At 40.4% G+C, this 19,609-nt stretch overlaps 1 long non-coding RNA gene across 1 annotated transcript in view; it reads right to left on the bottom strand.

Annotated features, from left to right (window-relative positions):
- LOC119722171 overlaps positions 1-12,976 on the bottom strand; it is a 32,293-nt gene extending 19,317 nt beyond the window's left edge. Inside the window, exon 1 of the long non-coding RNA XR_005270425.1 lies at positions 12,634-12,976. This is a non-coding gene — a long non-coding RNA (uncharacterized LOC119722171). The remainder of the gene's footprint in view (positions 1-12,633) is intronic.
- Between the last annotated feature and the right edge of the window lie 6,633 nt (positions 12,977-19,609).

The following is a 19,609-nucleotide window of genomic DNA, read 5'->3' as shown; positions in this document are numbered from 1 at the left end:
AGGGCGTCAAGGACGAAAATAGCGACATGGGAACACAATGAATACAAGTGCGGCTCGCGATTTTTTTCCATACCACACGCTCGCTACTATAGAATTATGCTGGAGGGCCCTATATATGCAATAGTATAATGTTTAAAACTACCACATAGATCGAGTCACTGCTGTAGTGTCATGGATACTACATTGGATTACAAATCCGATGGTGTGAGTTCGATTCCCATTGGATGCTTTTTTTTGTAATTTCTTCTTCTTCACTTCTTTTTTTTCTCTAAAAAAGGTTTGTTAGTCATTTGGAACATTTTTCTTTTACCAATAATGATGTGGTTTGGATGACTTTTTTTTCAAGGGAAAATAAAGTCCGAGAACCTGACTTACAACTCAACGTACTTCGTAATACGCCCATGTGTACTGTACGGGAAAAAGGCGTACGGAAAAAAATATCGCGCGCGGCTCAAGGGTACAGCGCGCCAAATAGGCGAAGGTATAACCAAACTGCCTAGTACAGGCGGAGAGATGACTATCCTATATTAAAAGACGCCTACGCTGTATTTTGTCTGTCTGTCTGTCTGTGTTTCTGATGTCTGTGTGGCAGGTTTTTTTGGCAATGCAAAAACCAATGGTTAATGGAGAGGATTGGTTATTGTTTGCAGGTCCTTAAATGGTATATATGCTTCGATTTCACTGTCCTCTGAAGTCACGGTTGGCACGTGAAAAAAATGATGTATTGGTTTTGCTTTGCTTCTTGGCAAATTTGTTTCTTTCAGACTTTGAATAGTTAAATATTACAACATTACCTCTATGAAAACACTCCAAAATGTATCGCTATTACGCAAAACATAACGTTGATGATGAAATATGTGACAAAATTGCTTCAACAAGGCTTACCACGCCCACTTGGGTTCAATATGCAAATTCAGGTGAAAGTAAATATTAGTATATCACTCCACCCAGCTAGTAAATGTAAAAAGGTAATGGGTTCAGTTCGATATGGAAGGCGACGACAGCACGAATGACGAGTGACAAGAATGGCAAATGATAAATATGTACGACGAAACAAAGTATGACAAAACAATGAAAACAAACACGAACTGCCAAGAGTAGGGGAAGTATCGAGATCGAAACGAAGATAACGCGTGTGCGACTAGTGCGACTATAGTCGACTAGTCGCCAATTCTGAAAAGTATTGGTAGTCGCGACTACAATATTTAAATAGTCGACTAGTCGTTATGCCGTGACTAGTCACGACTATTGAAATTCACTAGTCACCCACGCCTGATAAACCCACGCCTGAACATTCGTAATCCAAGTAATTAATCAATGGCCAAGTAAAGATGTTTAATGATTTAATAGTGACAATGACAGAACATGAATGCCAATTTAAAAGGCAAAAGTGTATTTTCTAATGTGATCGCTCACAGCTGAGTAAATCGGGTTTATGCAATGAATGTTATGTACACACATGCGATTCGGTCATTACTTTGAAAGCACACCAAAGGAAATTTTGTAGTACCAAGACATTATTCACGTGCATGGCCCTGTTTCAATTGTATGAGAATATTTGAAAGTATGGGGATTGCTTCTGAATTTCACTGGAAAGTATGCATGTACGTGAAATGAAAGATGACGTTTGCTTATAAATAGTAACTCCGTAATATACTTATTGATAAAACCATGTTTATTCATTACCATTTGCCTTGACTTTACTTTACACAATATGTAATAATAACAATCAATTCTGTCAAAATACCCGGACCATCTGATCAGGGCAACCTGACCTGCTTGTTGGTTTTTTTCTCTGCCCCAAATTCTTATTGCACGTGCGCGCCTATTATACTGGATAATTACTAGTCGCGACTATCTATCGAAACTAGTCGCGACTAATGGAATTCACTAGTCGCCCAGGCCTAACCCCTGTTCGTCGAAGATATCCAATCATGCTCCTGAGATTTGTCTGACATGACGGACCTAACATGTCGGATCAGGAGTTACAACTTTAAAGTTTGTATACCTTTGAACACAGACTATCTATATGCCCATTGTTGTTTTGGACAATGTTCTTGTACGACCGAAGCAACTCCCTTTCATAATTTTAGAATCCCTTTAGTATGCCGAGAAACTGTACCTTTGTAGTATACACAAACAACTTGTTTAGTACTCTTATGCAAGATATGCAGCACGCGTTGAAACGGCACGGATAATGAATATCGTACGGTCATATGCATGTGGGTAAAATAATTCATACTCTTGTGATATGAATAATACAAAAGGTGAGGTTTTCCTTTGGTATGCAAGTCGCATATGCCTGATGTGCATCAATAACCTCATTTTGCCTTTAGTTTGAATTAGCTTAAAAGGGGCCATATTCATGAACTCCGTGAATTAATGCGACTGATATCGATACCCTAGGCTGACCAACTCAATTGATATTAATATATCCACTTTTCTCAACTCATTTCCTTCACTGAAATATTCTGTGAAATATCACTTCATACGGCTGGAATATTTAAGGAAGGGGATGTTTATTTCAAAGCCCAGGGGCCTAGTGAATTCTCAACACTTTGTTCTATTCATGTCAATTGAATTAAAAACGGATTGCCCGTACTCAGAGCATAGCTGGTTTATTCATTTTCTTTCTTCCCTGAATACCCCTACCTTGGCCTTTGGCTGCATCCTACACGGCACAGCGGCTGTTTCAACAGTCTTGTCCTGCTGTTTGCTACTTTTGCTGCTGCTACTGACATTGCTTCTGTTGATTTGTTGTCTCTGATGTGGAAGCTAATTCTTTATAGTTCTTAAATTTAGTGTTTGCGTGTGGGTGTGTGTGTGTGGTTTTTTTTTGGTGGGCCTACATGTACCAGAACTGGGTCGTCATGGTGTCGAGTTGGTGTTTTTTGCTGGTATGGATCTGGGTTGTCGTGGTGTTGTTTTTGTTCATGTTGCTATGATTTCATGTTGGTGGCGGTGTTGTCATACTGATGGTTTTGTTGTTTTGTTGGTGTTCATGTTAGTGTACCAACACCTACCTACACTTACACCCATATGCCTGTTGGCTTTATAGGTTTGTTTATGTTGGTATGACTTTTAGTGTTTGCGTCGTTATCATGTCTTGGTGTTGGAAGTCTTGGTGTTCGTGCTGATGTGAATGTTAGTGTTGGTGTCGTCATGGTGTTGTCTTGGGATTGTCTTGGTGTTTGTGTTGATATGATTTTTAGTTTCTGTGTCACTTAAGAGTTTTGTTTGTGTTCGTGTTGGTTGGTAAGCTAATGTTGGTTCCGTAATGGTGTTGTTTTGGTGTTGGTGTTGCTTTGGTGTTCCTTCGGGTATGAATGTAAGTGTCAATGTCGTCATGGGCTTGTTTGGTGTTCGTGTTGGTAGGAATGTTAGTGTTGGTGTCGTCATGGTTTTGTCTTGGTGTTGTCTTGGTTTTCCCATTAGTATGAATGTTAGTGACAGTGTCGTCATGGTGTTGTCCTGGTGTTGTCTTGGTGTTCGTAATGGTATGAAAGTTAGTGTCGGTGATGTCATGGTGTTGTATTGGTGTTCCTGTTAGTATGAATGTAAGTGTCAGTGTCGTCATTGGGTTGTTTGGTGTTCGTGTTGGTAGGAATGTTAGTGTTAATGTCGCCATGGTGTCGTCTTGGTGTTGTCTTGCTGTTTGTAGTGGTATGAATGTTAGTGTTGGTGTTGTCATGGAATTGTATTGGTGTTCCTGTCATGAATATGTTAGTGTCAGTGTTGCCATGGGCTTGTTTTGTGTTCGTGTTGGTAGGAATGTTAATGTTGGTGTAGTCATGGTGTTGTCTTTATGTTTCCTGTCGGTATGAATGCTAGTGTCAGTGTCGTGGGTGGTGTGGTGTTCGTGTTGGTAGGAATGTTAGTGTTGGTGTCGTCATGGTGTTGTCTTGGTGTTATCATGGTGTTCGTGTTGGTATTAATGTTAGTGTTGGTGTCGTCATGGTGTTCCTCTTGGTATGAATGTTGGTGTTGGTGTTGTCATGGTGTTGTCTTTGTGTTTCGTGTTGGTATGAATGTTAGTGTCAGTGTGGTCATTGGGTTGTTAGGTGCTCGTGTTGGTAGGAATGTAAGTGTTGGTGTCGTCATGGTGTTGTCTTGGTGTTGTCTTGGTGGTCCTGTTGGTGTTGGTGTGTCATGGTGTTGTCGTGGGTTTGTCTGGGTGTTCGTTTTGATATTATTATGACTCTAAGTGTGGGTGTCGTTATCGTGCTGTCTTGGTTGTCTGTGTGTCTGTGTTGATATCATAGTGTTGGTGTCGTCATGGTGTTGTCTTAAGTACAGATCCATTCAATAACAAGCTCGTTCCCAGGGTCTACTTTCAACCTCCAGCCAATAGTAGCCCCTGGTAGGGAAACGTGCGTCCTGTATATCATGTGCTTTCAGTGATTTTACTTCCAACGCGTATTACGTGTTTTAACGTTGACTGTGAAGTATCGTACGTCGAATCCTCCCTTAATGTTGGATGGGTAATAGAACAAAGGCTAACATTACAACATAAAACAAAAACCGATTCCACGCTACAAGGAATTGATTCCGTCGGTGCCCTAAACACCGCAAAAAAACCCACTGATTTAAAACATGGCCAGACACCAGACTATTCCGTACCTAATTATAATGTGCAAGATTTTTTGGACATGCAACTGATACAGAAGGGCCAGGGTTGGAGACCAGCTAGCGGGAGAGTACTGCTCGCCGCTTTGGGGACAAGGTTGGTTTCATTACAATCAGCGGTTCGCCGTAGTTCGCTGAACACTTTTACCATAAACAGGTGAAATGTAACTAATTAAACAAGCTACAATTTAGTTGGCCTTTGGATATTGGATGTTCATTGATGTGTGTGTGACAAAACGCTCTGCCTTTATTACGTCAGTGTTTACATGTGCCGACACGATTATTGAGTCACCTTGCTATCTTGCAGCGCGTGCATCACTAGCAAAAACAAAATCCATGATGTTTTCAGTGTCACTGTTGTCACAGCTGACAGGTAACTATACTTCATTTCAAAATAACAATATTGAATAAGTGCATCATACTTCGTTTCGTTTTATATATGTGGCAATCGTTATGTTGGTCGTTTCTAATGTGCCCATAGGGGACACAAAATAATCAACGTACTTTGTTTATTTCTTTGATATTCAACCTAAACATTGTACATTCTGGAGGGTAATGGTTATCCGCACGGCCGCATGCATAGTTTTTTTTCTATACGAGTGTGAAAGCTGGAATGTTTGCAGCATGGAAAGACGAGGATGAATCATATAAAGTGGAGAATAGAACATCAATATTTCTTTCAAGTAAAACCAGTGTGTATGTTTAGCGTTATCATGGATTAAATATATTGGCAGTGTGGACAACTGCATGATGTGGTCACGTTTGGATAACTGCTCTTTTAAATATGTACATAAAATGCAATGAATAGGGAAGAATTGACCTTCAATTTAGTATAATAATATAGCCTTATAGGTTAGTTATTCAGTTTCGATGTACCAAGAATCTGTTTATCCATTTATTAATAAATGAACTCTTAATTATTCAATTTGGAATACGCTATCACTGTGTCACAATATTGAGCTAAGGACAATGATTCAAAACGTGCGTCGTGAGTCATCATTTTCAACTTCTTAAATTCAAAACATTGTTCAAAGAAGTGTCCACAAATTTGCTACATTTGTCAGGGCCGCAAAATTCATCAGGATTTACAATTACATGCATTTTCTTAATTTATGTTGCAAATGTAGCAGACAGATGGTCTGATAGAATCCTGGATATAAAGTGCATTAGCAGCTGCTGTAAACGTCCTATCTGGACTACAGACAACAAAAAGTTGCCTGTCGCTCAAATATAATGCAAAGTCAATGTCTGAAAACTAACGTTAGTACATGCATGTAATTGGCTGCATGTGTGCGCGCGTGCAGCGAGGACAAGAGGATGGTACACGGTATGTGATGTATGTACATTCACATGACCCGTGACAATACTCCAGCCTGAATGCATATTACAAAACGGACCCTCTATTAAAATAAACCCCTGACCTTAATATATGGTAGGCCAATATACATACCGTGTAGGGAGAAGATTGGGAAATAACGCTGATGCTAGCGATGTATATCTTCTCGTCATCAATCTATCGCAAGTTTACATCACTATATACACCTACACTGATCCGCCGTGCATCGTACTTTTTACACAAGCGTGCAATTCCTTGCACTTCCACGATCATGTACAGTGAAAATCTGCCGAGTTTGCCCCATCCCCCATCGGCCTACGTGTTTACTGACACACGAAGACTGTCTCTTCAGCTCAGAATACGAAAAGATGAGCACAAATAGAAGGCTGTTAGAAACTGGAGAACTACGCTCACAGTCGGAGTTGCTAGCGCATATAATACACACGTAAACGATGTGCATACGGCTGAGAAAGCTATTCTGGAAAGGGCAAAAAGGCAACCTGAGCCCCAGCATCATTTCATACGAGGCTTTTGGTGAAGGGCTCACATTATTACAGCATGTGCATCAGATCGTGACATTTTGTATCATCCCGTCCCACGCGTAAATCAAAGCCAATTACGACGTGGCAACCTCTGTGTATTCAGTGAACCTAAATATTAACACCGTCCGCTTTAAATAACACACCCAGAAGGGAATCATATATTTTGTTTTAGAAATGAAAATAAGCCATCGGGACAGGCGCTTCCCTTTGCTGTTTCAGCATGAACGGACCTCATAACACTTGGTAGTGACAGTTAGAGGTTGCACCGTATGCCCAATGAATTTTCGTCGGGGACTCGTTTTGTGTTTTAAAAGCCTTATCAAGCAGATTTTGATTCACTATTCTGATGATGAGTATGTCAACATTGAATGCGTTTTAACATATTATGTTAAGATTGGTATATTAGGCCAAAAAAAAGTCTCCGGTTTCTGGTATGCGCGCGCATCGCCGTAGCCATGCGCGTTGGCAAAATGAAAAAGTTTTTTTTTTTCAATGAAAGATGATGTCTCAAAACCGCTAAAATCACTAGTTTGACTGGAATCCTGCTGCTGCACAATTTTAACGTGCTTTTTAGATGGGGTTACGATCGAGTATAAGCTTTATGTGACCTCTCTGGACTCTCATATAATTTGCACTAAGTTTAGTCGGGCACCATTTGCAGTCATCAGCCGACATTTGAAAAAAAAAAAACGGTAACAAAAAAATAAGCCGCGTCGCCGCACCACTTTTGGGCAAGCTCCATACCAGAAACCGGAGACTTTTTTGCCTTATTGGGGCGAAGCAGCAGCGGCAGACACAACATAAACGTTAACAGCCTCAACACTATCAGCGACATGAAAAATATCAACGTCAACATCAGCAATCTCAACTTACATCAGCAGCATGAGCAATATCGACATCAGCAACATCAGCACGCAACATCAACCTCATCTTGCTCAACATCATCATAATATCAACAACGAATGTAGATATGCATATCACCCAAAAGAATCACTTGATGACATAGCAATGCAAATATCCAGGCAAGTGCTTATCCCTTGATCAAAATGATTCCATCAAATCCTTCTCAATAATTACAACTGACAGGGAAGGATGTTTTCATGGTACAAGATAACGATATCTTCATCTCCATCATCTCTCTACGTACTCCCATTACTGCTTTCAAGGCCGGAAAAATAACGTCTATAGGTCAAGCGAACTCAGACCCTCTAATGATGTCAATTCTCATAGATTTCTCGCCGCTTAGTTTTTTAATCGTGTTATTCAAGCTCAGATATAAAATATGAAAGGCAAACAGTATTTAGTTGATAGTTTTCCAAATTGGAAGCGAAAGCAATCCCAAAGGTTGTCTTAGAAAATAGCTCGACAATCGAATAGAAGGGACCACTTTTGACGGCAATTTTCACCTACTTGTTCAAAAATTCAATTTAATGGTATTAAAATATTGATTTTTAAATATAAGTGACAAAAAAATTATTGAAAATGCATATTTTGTCTCTGAGATATGGGCCTTATTCACGAGTCGGCCAAATTGAATTGAAAGTTAGGTAAAATCGTATTTTTTTAGCTTGCGAGGAGAAATGAAAGCAACTAAATTTATAATAAATTCCAGTCTGCTTCAATGCATGATTTAAAATTTGTAATTAAATATTCCCTAATGTTTGAAGCCATATTTGAAAAAAAATAAATGACAATAAAATAAGGCTGCATTGTGCCTGCATAAATAGTTTGGCGCCATCCCATTCAACAGTTACCAATTAATGAAATACATTCAGGGAACTCGACAAAAATGGCCAACTCGTGAATAAGGCCCACGGTAGTTTAAAAATGTCATGTGCCAAACCTGTTTGTCCACGGACGGCTTTATTCCATCCGCTTGACTGAGCTCCGGAGCTTGATTTGAAGAGAAAAAAAAACTACACAAGACTTGCACGTGGACAACAGTGATTTTGGTGACTTGTATTATTAGCATAATAACACTATTCTTGCGTTTAGTTTACGGATTTTTTTCACCACGTATTGTTGAAGAGCTATACTTCACTACGTTATTAAAAAAAAGTTCAAATAGGTTAAGTAAGTAGGTTAAAATACCTATCAAAAGTGGGTTTCCTTCTTTTTGCACCACCCTGTACAAGTAAACATCATAAACCAAAAACGCATTTAACCCTAAAGGGGCCGGGGGGGGGGGAATCCGCCCCCCCCCTCAACATCTTCCGTGATAGCCTCTAAAAAATTTTTTTTCGCAACCCGAGCTGTTATGACTTTTTAGCCTCGAGCTTTGCGCATCTTTTGATACCAAAAACATAAAAATCGGACCACGGGTTGCCGCGTAGCGAAAAATTTTCCGGCGCTACGCGCCGTGAAAACTGAATTTTCGCATATACGTCGTGTACACAGAGCAGAATTGCCATTCGTACATATGAATAATTAATTAGCCATAATTCCAAAATCCTTTGACCTATAGTCATGACATTTCTTGTGTGTGTTTAGGAAGAGTTGCTCTATGCATGTGCCGAGTTTCAAAATTTTTCGTCACTTGATGGCCGAGATCTTGGGGGCCCCCCCCCCCGGCTGAGAGATGGTCAAAATAACCCGGCCCCTTTAGGGTTAAAGGGGCACTAAGTCCTGAAATCCCTGAGAATTTTATGTTTTGGATTGTTTACTTAGCCTATTTCAAACACCTGGTTGAAAGGAAACCAACCTAATGTCTTACCGTTCCCGAGAAAAGACGAAAAAAAACCCCGCTTGTTTACAGCGGACATGACGGAGTACGAATACGTTTTTCGTGTCGTTCTTAGTGTATACGATATACACGTTGTGTGTCTCGGGAACAGCGGTGACCAATCACCAATGCAAAAAATGGTTTCTTTAACGTCCACAAAAGGCGAAGACTTTACGAATGAAATCACAACTAGCATCCAAACAGCTCGAATTTATGGGGCCGCAAAAGGGGACCCCGAAATTCGTTCTCGCACGCATAATACAGGAATAACACAAAAACGCCCAGTTTTGAAAGGATAGTTGTGTGGACGTTTATATCCTACTTTTAAATGTTATTTCCGATTAACATCATCTCGTTCTTTAGAAACGCGTTTTGTAGCCCAATTGGGCTGTTCCAGGACCTAATGTCCCTTTAAATAAAAAAAGAAAATAGAGATGGAAGCACACACAGCTGCGGGACAAATCGACGCTTCATTCTACAAATGAAATTCGTTACAATGCGCACTAACAAAAACCTACCAGAACAATATCGTTCAGAATATTTCCATTTAATATGAGGAGGATTTGTGGTTCCTTCAAAATTGTGTAGGTTCCTTTAATATAGAATATATTATTTAAGTAACAATTGTGTTCATTGCCTTGCGGTGTTGGAAACTGAAATAAATAAAAATCTTTCCGCGTTGAATTTATCTTGTTTGTCGTTCACAGGTTATTGATCAGCGAAAGAGTCTGATGGTGCTTGATCTGTGACTAAATGGATGACAATTTATAACAACAGAGTAATCAGCAAGATAAAAAAAATATTGCGGGTTTGTTAAAGGTTAAACTATTTGATATTCGCTGCTCGAGCCCAGACATTTCAAACTAATAGAAAAGTGTCCATTAACGTTTCTCACAAATAAGACATGAGAGCTTTCTCCTTGTCTCCCAACAGAATGTCTGATTGTAAGGACCTTTTACAAACCCACGTTTATAGGAAGCACGTACAGCGCACTCTACTGTTATTAATTGTACGTCATGATCACAGACATGGCTTTTAGAGGAACCATTAGGACTTGGAAGATGTGTCGACTTCAAACGAATTTGACGGCGCTGGTTTGACGTCTTGAACAGCGTGAAAAACTTGATAGAGTGTGGACATTAGTGCTTGGCTTATCGCTGACATTGAGACAATCCGTTTCCAGGGAAAAACTTTACCTTTTTTGTTACATTTCAAAAGCACGAGGTTGCTATGAGTTCAAATATCATGTTAGATAACAGACGATACATTTATCATTAAAGTATTAACTGAAAATGTAGGATGTCCAAATAGTGGTGCATAATTCCATCATGTTCATATTCTGATTAATCATTGGCGTAGAATACTGAGTATGCACACTTACTAGCCAAAAATAAGAAGGACATTCGTGTTAGTTGTCATTGCTGGCGGCTAAAATATGTTAACTTCAACTTCATTCCAAATAGCCCATACATTCTAATTATTTGCAAGCGCTAACCTTTTTAGTGGGCTGACACTTTCCGTAGGTTGAACATCTGGACTGCTTCGTTTTGGCTCTAAAACGCGTCTAGTAACTTCTTGGAACGATCGTTCAAAGTTGAACAATAAGTGCACAAAACGATACTTTGAAACTTTGTTATTTTCGTGTAATTATCGCGTGAAGTGAATTCGAGCAGGCCTATACAACTTTGGTCCTAATAAATCGAGCCGTCGGGTGCTGGTCTTGATTTCAGTCACGAATGTTTCTTTTCGAAAAAATTGCTTCAAAACTTGTGCTCTCATTGGTATGGGACCTGACTTCACACAGAGAATATAATGCTAACTCAGTATGCATTGTACACGGTGCCAGTCTGATGTTGACAGCTCATTTGGCTTATTATTTGATGGCTTTATTCACTGCTTGAACTACGTACAGGCATGGCAACAATTAGCTGTCGCGTCAGATGTAAAACAAAAAATAATAACAAAAATTCGACATCTTCAAAAATGAAAAACATGATAAGTAGATTTCCTGTGACCCTGTGATGGCTAGTAAACAATTTAAAACACTAAATACTCAAGATCTTCGGACAAAAGTGGGTTTTTTTAAGATCATTTTGGCTTTCATCAAAAGATCCGATTTCAAATTGGACGTAAAAGGAATTGAGCAAGAATGTTTTCAACAGGGATGCATGCAATCTAGCAGGCCTAAGAATGAGGCATCAAATAGGACTGTTTAGTGAAAGGTATGAAATAAAACGATTTTAATAAAATCAACAATTTTTTTTTAACGCAAAACAGCTCACGTGCAACTTGGAAGCTCTGTAGTTTTACTGCTGCACTCTTATTAAAATAAATTACTATTTGAGAATTTAGACTTACAAATATATAGGCTAGGCCTACTTTGTGACAACTGACTTTTTTTTCTGGTGTTGTCCAATCGTTCGACTTGATCTTTGTACCTCTTTTTGTGTATAGGCCGAACTGAAACTACTGAATCAGTAAAGTTATAGCATTAAATTAAAACACGATCCCCAGACAAAATTGGTTTTTGAGGCTCTTGAACATTGATTTTTGCCCCATGCTTTTTAACTGCCTGTTAACAACAATATTCTGCAGGTTTGTTAAAAAAAAAAAAAAAAGTGTAAGACGCAGATTTTTTTGGAATTGGGGAGACATGCTAACATTGTTTCAAGATATTCCTAAACTACGGCATCTTCGTGGTATATGGTAAAAACGGCGCTGAAAATAATGCCAAAATTAAACGGCGATTGGTTTAAAGAAAATGGTCAAAAACCAGTTTGTCCATGCACTGGGAGATAATGGCCAACAAAATAGCACTGCACGCACAAAAAACTGCCATAATGGTATAGGTATACATGACTGCCATAGATGTGGACAAACTAGTTCTAACTTTTTGACCATTTTGCTGTAAATGGCCGCTATTTCTCACTTTGAGCTTTATTTTCAACGCCGTTTCCAACATAAACGACCAACATCTTGTAGTTTAGGAATATCTGACAACAATTTCAACATGTCTCTTCAATAAATTGTGAGAAATCTGCCTCTGAAAAAGTGTCAACTGTTTTGGGGACCACCCTGTATACTGTTAATCTTCGAAAAGAAAAATGTACATATCGAAAGCACGAACGTCTCCAAAACTACACCGTACAAATGCGTTTCGATTGCATCTTGTTTGAATTTCATTGAGGAAAAAAATGGCATTGAGAATCCCAACACGCGAGACGGCAAGCGTGCTTCGCGATTCACACATTCCCGAGAAAGCGCGTGAATTATTCAAAACAACAGAAACAGCTGTAGAGCTTCACCTGGACTGAATACATGTTACTGGGAGTGACGTTTGTATATATACGAAAAGTTAAGAGAGTTACCTCATGGACAGATGCGGAGAGGTGCTGCGCTACACTTACCTTCAAAACCTCCGTTCTCTCTCAGTGCGGCTGGAAACGCCAGCCTCACCAATATCTGTACGTGTGTGTAATATATTTCCAAGTTAATGATTCCAGAGAGTGCGGATAGGTTGGTGATATAACCTTATCTGTCAGTGACATGCAGCAGAGTCGGTGACAGGCACACGAAGAGAGATGACAGCGGATTATTATATTCCAGTGGACGTGTGACTAGATAGTGACGGGTAGTAGACGTGGGGAGAGAGCCCAACGACACGTACGCACATCTAAGGTGTACGGAGGACTTTCGTTTGGAATGCGGCGTGTGTAACATGTCGGTGATCACATCGCATATTGATGCCTAGCGAACTCCCAATACGATGCGGGCCGTGATCTACGGACTTGGAGTGCGAGTGGCGCGCATGTACACGTACGTTCACTGGTCAAGCATGCCACGCGGTGACAATCGCGCGTTGACGAGAGTTTGTGTGAAATCTCGTCAGCAGCACGGAGGCTGCGTGCAGTCGTGTATACGGCATGCGGGTACGACCGTCTATGACGCCTGCTTAGTCCAAAGTCTTGTTTCTCGGTGTTCATTCATCAATCCTGCCTCAAATTGCAGACGTGTTTCTTCATCCATCATTCCATGACAAAATGTCAAAATGAATTACGTGCATTTACAAATGAACTAATCATTAACCAATAACCAAATATACTTGCATCATTTTTTTTAAAAATTTTCTATTCTTTGAGTTCCGTTCCCTACACGAATGAAAACACGACAGAGGAAAAGAGGGGTGATGGTTGAACAATACTTAGTATTCTTTATAAATATTTGAAAATCATGTTATGTAATAAATACAGTTTCTGTAATATTGTCAAGTCACGATATAACAGTGGAGCATGCGATTTCAGGTTTAACATTTGAAGGGCAAGGACCGACGAAAATCTTCATCAGTTCCTACCAAAAATGAAAAAGAAACCCACATTGTCGAGTCTATTAAGCGAATTACATATCAACATTTTTTTTCTATTTGGTGTTATTTGCCCGACGACCTCGGTGCTATTACAGGCACAGCGTGCCTTGGAATGCGTTGGTGACGTCAGATTCGTCACTAGCGCGTGGCGGAAAGGTAGCGTAAGCGAGGTGTAACACGTGCACACACCGCATTCTGACGGGGTCGCGTGCCCTATGACGGAGCTTATTATTAGCACAGCAGATTTCCACATTGACACATGCTGGGGTCATGCCCATACATTGCCATTTGGTTGTATAGCCCCGGTATTCTAACATGATCCCTGGGAAATTACAGGGACCAACCATTTAAAAAGGAATAATGAACTTGACTTTTCCGAGTTGTAAACTGATATAAAGAAAACCAATTGTTGCAAAACATTAACGATGACAGTAATTAAAAGCAGCTTAAAGGTGACGATGCACCGGATATACAGCGATATTTTTGCAAGAATTGTTTAGATAGGCATATCCCACGAAACAAAAATGTGTCTGCTCAGTCATACATGAACATATCACAAGTGTTTAGATTACTGAGCATGTATGTCAATACTCTAGGAAGGAATGGTCAATATTAAGATATCCAAATCCATAGATACATGTGATGAATATTGATGATCCGAACAAGGTTAATATGAATATTGATAATCAAAACAAGAAAGCAGGCAACAAGCCAACCAACCAACAAACTCATCTATATCGTCTATTCTCTAGCGACAACAAAATTGCGTTCGCCGGGAACGGTAAATCAGTCGCACGCTAACATCAGACAACTGAACAGAGACTGTGCTTATTTAATAATAAGTTCAACTATCTTCATCAGAAAGTGGTACAAGTGTTTTCCATGAAACAGCCTTTGCCAGACAGCAATCATTCAATCAATTTAACTATATATCATACCCCGATCTTGAAAACAACCCCGGAAAATGACAAAATGCATTATTGAGAAAGACGATTTCTTGCTGATGGCATTTTGTGCGTGTTTCCGTACCCTCCTGTATTACCCCAACTGCACGTGCATCCCTCCCTAAAGCAGCCAGTTCACCGAGGATCCATCCTGTGATTTTTCCACTAGTTTGTTTTCCATTCGAGTAAACAGCTTGTCCTCGATCCAGGGTCCAGTTAAGTATTCCCGAGTGGAAGTCTTGTCCGGCCAGTCACTGTCCCGTCCAGCCCCTGGCGCTTAGACTGTGTAATTCCTGCCCACAAACAAGTACCTGCAATCTTCGCTCTCTCTCCTGTCTCCCAAGTGCCCCCTTCAGATCAGGTTGTACTCATCTTCTCCGCAGTCCGAATCTAGTCCAGTTGTCTCCCCAGACACTACGCGGACGGATGCCCGCCTTGCCCCGCTGGCGTTCAGCATGATTGCTCGTTGCTCTCTTCCGGTCAAACCGCCCGTTTCAAGTCCTACCAGCTTTTTTTCCTTATAAACTACACCCTATATAGATCACATGCATTTAAACCAAAATACTAGCTAAGTCAACTGTTGAAACCAAAAGGGCGAGTAGAATTCACCCACCTTCACGTACTCACATTTACCCTAAAGATAATTTAATATATTTTTAAACAGGGAATAAACTCTCAAATTCCCATTTTTTTACGTGCAGATGTAAACTGCACTTCAAAATGTACGTGGACGCATGATTATGGGCACTCTCGCATTGTCCATGGCCTACCCATTACACTTCTGCTTGCGGAAAATGTCCGCAAAAATGCAAACATGCAGTTAAAATATCAAATGTCATTTGAAACAAACAAATCTAAATAATGTGGAAAGGAATGTAAAGATACTCAGGCTTGCATCTCATTCTATTTCAAGATACTTAGCTCACCACAAATTATGATTTGTCGAAACCAACAATCCCCTCATTACTATAATCTTTGACAAATTAGGCCGTTTTTTTTTAATTACTTGGATTACGGAATCGCCGCCGGAAAAAATCGGAATTTTGAAAAAAATTTAAAAAATCGCCGCCGGAAATTGTCGATTCTGACTACCCCAAAAAAAAAAAAAAAAAAAAAAAAATGTGCCTATTGTACAAAAAAACTCTATATTGCGCGCTGTCCAGGCCTGTAAACCATAGTATTAGTACTGGTTTGATCGAACGACATGACTTAGACTGGCGACGACTACAGACTGTGCCGTGCGGGCCGCGCGCAGCCATGTATGGTGCATGCACTGTACTGGGTCACGTCATGTACGTTCACGATGCCACAGCACCCGGTGTCGTGCCAAAAACCGTCCGGTGCCAAATAGTGTCCGCTAATTAGCATAATGCGATCTGATTGGTCATGCGTCTATGACGTCACATTGTTTACGGACGCTTGCCAAATAGTGTCCGCGCTTAGCGTGCATCCTATTTGCGTGCCTTGTCGAGCTGTCAATACTCGTATAGAAAAGATCTCTTTTCACCTGAATTTGCTTTTTACAATCTGTTTTAACGTTTTCCTTGTTATCTGTGATAACTATCTGACTTAGTTTCCCTAATATTATATTTGTGCAAAATGTTTGTGTGTTTTTTTCGCGTCAGTTCACCTGTTTGGCATGCAGTACGGTACGTAGGCCTAACGCCGTGTGAAGTGTGTGTAGTAGTACGTGCTGTGCTGTATGTAGCATTATAACCAACGTTATATTTTACGGTTTCTCCCACCTAATACTGTCCGATTTTTCCTGCCAAATATTGTCCGATTTTTCCTGCCAAACTGTCCGATTCCTCCTGCCAAATATTGTCCGATTCCGCCCTGCCAAATACTGTCCAATTTTTCCAGCAGAATACTGTCCGATTTTTCCTGCTAAACAGTGTCCGATTCCCCTGCCAAATACTGTCCGATTCCCCCTTGCAAAATACTGTCCGATTTTCCTGCAAAATACTGTCCGATTTTTCCAGCTTAATACTGTCCGGCAGGACGTAAGTGCATGCGCCCAAGTGTTCTCGCTCGATTGACGGCGCGCGCGCCCGGACACTATTTGGCACCGGACACTATTTGGCATGTATTACATGCCAAATAGTGTCTGGCGCCTATTGCGCATGCTCAGCGGACACTATTTGGCACCGGACGGTTTTTGGCACGACACCGGAACCTACAGTCTACGCGTTTGTTATGAGCCACGGTTTTTCATTTAGTTGCTGCCATTCTTTGTACACAGAGCATTACAAAACTCATAAAATATACGCCAGTACCAATTATTGCACAGGTTTGAAGAAATAAAGAAAGGAAAGGGCCGTTGGTCACTCCATGGTCACTATTTCTTTGAAACCGTGGTTTTGAAAATGCAGTGACTGTTCATTCTCGTGCCCGTTTTTGTTTCTTCATGTCTCTATGGGCGCCGCCATGTTGGATGATAGGGCGCCCCCATTTTTTTTTTTTTTTTTTTTTTTCATTTCCCGCTCGCCGCCGGAAATGGGGACCCAAAAATTCCGTAATCCAAGTAATTAAAAAAAAACGGCCTTACAAAGGAGCGTGTAGGTTTAGGCCAACACAAACAAGTCTCCGGTTTCTGGTATGCGCGCGCGTCGCCGTAGCCATGCGCGTCGGCAAAATGAAAAAGTTTTTTTTTCAATGAAAGATGATGTCTCAAAACCGCCAAATTCACTGGTTTGACTGGAATCCTGCTGCTGCACAATTTTAACGTGTTTTCAGATGGGGTTATTATCGAGAATAAGCTTTATGTGGCTTCTCTGGACTCCCATGTATTTGCACTAAGGTCTAGTCGGGCATCATTTGCAGTCATCAGCCGACATTTGAGGCAAAACAAAAAAAGCCGCGTCGCCGCACCACTTTTTGGGCAAGCTCCATACCAGAAACCGGAGACTTATTTGTTTTGGCCTTAGCGTCCTTTTTTTCCCCATTTTGTTCCGACATTATACAACCCCTCGAGCAAATCCAAGGGCAACGACAGTATTAGAAAACTCTCACGTCGATTTCCAAGGTATGAAATTTCAGAGGATTGTTACGAAGTAATAAATGATTCATTTTTATGGTTAAGACCTCGCGGTAATGGCCTCGTCAGCGAATCGTTTCCATAGTAACAAGGCTAACTTCTCAGAGAAAAACAAGCATTTGTACCCGGTAATATGAAGGTAAATTTGTGTTCCATGTTCTTATGGTTGAAAACGACCATAGTATATTTATGATCTGTCTGCATAAAATTAAAACAAAAACTGAAAATCGAGGCAATGTTAGAGATGGCTGGTCTAGCTTGTCTCGGACCGTTAACTCAACATGTATTACAAAATCAGTGATCTGTTTTTTTACGCATGCTATTATTTTGTTTGCAGGAGGCAACAAAGAGTACACCCATGTAAGTAGGCCAAACAATCCGTCCGCCGAGCTCATGAATTAACATTTTATACACTTATTCTATATTAGGGATTTCTGAGAGCCATGGAATTGGGAAATTGAAGACATATGGCACTGCACCTCTGCCCTGGACTTAACTGGGGCTTCAATTTCTGAGCATTTTGGATGCAATTGGATCCGAAAGTGGCGCTATTTAGCCATGTTGTAGAGGGATCCTTTTTTCGAAATGGCTACTTTTCAAGTTTTAGAAACATCATTCGTTTTAGGGATGGTTTTCTTTGGGTGAGAATTTCTCCAAAAAAAAAAGGGCAATGGTCTATCCACCAAAAATTGAAAAGAAAATGGAAGACGACATGTTGATTATCATTTTTCTGTGCAGCCTGAACACCTGTGAGAGTTCAGAGAATTTTTAAACGGATTTTGAAGTATGGGCATTTGTCACAGGTGTCTATGGCCGCATGGGCGTCGCCAGGATTTTTTCAAGGGGGGGGGGGAAGCAATTTTGTTCCCAAAATTCCTTAACTTTTTCATTATATTCGCAATTTATCATTTTCCGAGCGTAAGCAGGGGAGCATTTGCCCACCCCCCATCAAATTAACAGCGATATGGCTTCGCACCTCTTTTTTTCCTTTTGTTTTCCTTTTGTTTTTTTCGTTTTCCGGGGGGGGGGGGGGGTAGACGCCCCCTTGCCCCCCCCCCCCCCGCCCCCCCCTCGCGACGCCCATGGCTATGGGAATTTTTATACTAGGGTGCACCCCGAACCCCTTTGAAATATTGCACACAAAATAGAGGGCGTTATTTGCAGTGTAAGTTTGGGTAAATACATGTATCTCAAAATGGCTTTATATCTTGAGGCTTATTGGAGCGTCGTGATTTTTGTGCTAAAGTATATTAATCAAAATAAATCAACTTCTTTGTGAAGATCTGCCTCGCCACCCTTTGCGAGCGAAATATAATGCATGAGATGAATGGATAGGAAGATTGTTATACTGGCTGTACACGTTAGTACAATCAGAGAGAGTGTATGCAGCGAGTAAACTGTTCACAAGAGAGCCTGAATATTTCAATTTTATTCGGTGTCGGAACTCGAGCCGATGCGCACTTGAAAAATTAAGCGTCGTCACGTTGGGCAAATAAACACGAACAACTTAATTAGTTCCCGCGCTTGTCTTGTCATGCCTTCGTGACTGTCATTTATATATATTTGTCTTCAGTTCACGTCGACTGTTTACTCGGGAATATAAATGAAGCGATTGTGATAGATTAAATTAAATAATCTAAGCTTTTTCAGAGGTACATGTGATTGTTTTCAATCTAGTTTTTATGTAACCTTTTTGAAATAGGTGCTGCCTTTTTGTTTTAATGCATCGGGTAATATTTTATGGTTATATTTTTGAAAGACACGTGGGTTTCTTAAAAAAAAAACTGACTGCCTTTATTTACTCGATGAGACGCATCGTTTTGAACTCGATCTTGCAAAAACAACACTATCGCGGAATTATGTTGCTGCTTTACGACAACTGAGGGCGATGTACTTCTTTAATGGTCCAGTCTTGATTATTCGTAGAGGGCGCAGTTCATGCTGCAATCATTGCGCTCGAAAAACTTCGACGAAGAGGGTGGTTAAAACAATAAAAGTTTAGCTTAGAGAGTGTAGCTAAACAAAGTAAAGCATTTTGT

The sequence above is a fragment of the Patiria miniata genome, unplaced genomic scaffold, assembly GCF_015706575.1.
Source record: "Patiria miniata isolate m_02_andy unplaced genomic scaffold, ASM1570657v1 HiC_scaffold_14, whole genome shotgun sequence".
Taxonomy (NCBI): domain Eukaryota; kingdom Metazoa; phylum Echinodermata; class Asteroidea; order Valvatida; family Asterinidae; genus Patiria; species Patiria miniata.
Note: the sequence above shows the minus strand (reverse complement) of the source record. Positions and strands in the feature narration are given on the sequence as shown.